Genomic DNA, 1,494 nt, shown 5'->3' with positions numbered 1-1,494 from the left:
AGTGAGAGAAGATCTTCACCCTGAAACCTACAGCGTCCCTTTTCAGCAGGAAGTAGCTAAGAGAATACGCCGTCCCCTTTTCCTTATGAATCAGGCTGAAGTCTCTCTCAGGGAGGAGTGATAGGGAACGGCAAAAGACACACTGACAAAGGAGATTAATCAGAACTGGCTTTGACAAGCACTGTGGCAACTGGACAATTAAAACAGACTTTCAAGGGTGGGGGGGAAGAACAATGAACTGGGGAGGAGGGTAGAGAAAACAGTGCAACAGTGAATGAATGAAAACCTAAAATCTCTAAATGTTCATTAAAATTAATAACATTTAATAATAAAAAACAAACAAACAAAAAAAGAGTTCATAAATACAGTCCCGACAAACAAATCACACTTTTGATTTCAACATATTCCTTAGGTGAAAAGCAAAAACAACAAAGGTGGTAACAGCATCTGCCACCCAAAATGAAAGGAAGAGAAAACAGACCCAATGTGGTCCTGGCATATGTAAGAAGAGGTTATGTAAGAGTTCTAGGACTTTATGGGAGCTCTGGTGGCCTAGTGGCAAGGAACTGCAACTACAATCCCAGAGGCGCATGGTTTGAACCCACCAGATGCTCTGCCGGGGAAGGAGGGACAATCTCCTCCTGTACCAGTCAGATCTGATTTGATGGTACACACACACACACACACACACACACAAACAGTTCTAGGACTTTGGGTTCTAATCCCTACAGTTTTAATAAAAACTAAGCTCCAGAGTAACAGGAAAAGTAAAGGGGGGGAATCAGATGACCTATGAGGACTTTCATTCATAAGGTCATTATGAGTCACCTACAACTCGATGGCACTTAACAACAACAACAATGATAAAGTTATCAGGCAAGGGGAGATCAGGCAAGCCAGCAGTCCAGGCCTATTAATGGAATCTGAATGAAAGAACTTAGACATGTTGCACCAGGCAAATCTGCTGTCAAAGGCTTCTTCAGATGCTAAAGAGCAAGGAGTCAGTTTAAAGACTAAGGTGCACCTGACTCAAGTCTTGGTCTTGTCAATTGCTTCCTATTCATAAAGTTGTAAAAAGAATAAGGAAGACCAAAGAAGAATTGATGCTTTTGAATAGTGGTGTTGTCAAAGACCATGAAATATTCCATGGGTGATCAAAGAACAGATTAGTCTTGGAGGAAATACAACCAGAGTGCTTCTTAGATGTGTGAATGGTAAGACTTCATGTCACATACTTTGGGTATGTTATCAAGAGGGGCCAGTCATTGGAAAGGGACATCATACTGGAAAAGGTCACAGGACACCCTAATCAAGATGGACTGACATAATGACTGTAACAGCGGTCTCTGGCATGTCGGAAATGGTGAGGATGGACAGGAGAGGGTGAGGTTCTGACCTGTTGTTCTTGGATCATTCTGACTGGAGGGCACACAGAAACAACATACTGAAACAAAGTGACAACAGCAACTCAGAAGATTATTATTAATATTATTT

Source organism: Elephantulus edwardii, unplaced genomic scaffold (genome assembly GCF_000299155.1).
Source record: "Elephantulus edwardii isolate Elephantulus edwardi_28Jun2011 unplaced genomic scaffold, EleEdw1.0 scaffold00212, whole genome shotgun sequence".
In the NCBI taxonomy this organism is placed as follows: domain Eukaryota; kingdom Metazoa; phylum Chordata; class Mammalia; order Macroscelidea; family Macroscelididae; genus Elephantulus; species Elephantulus edwardii.
This window is presented reverse-complemented; position numbering follows the sequence as displayed.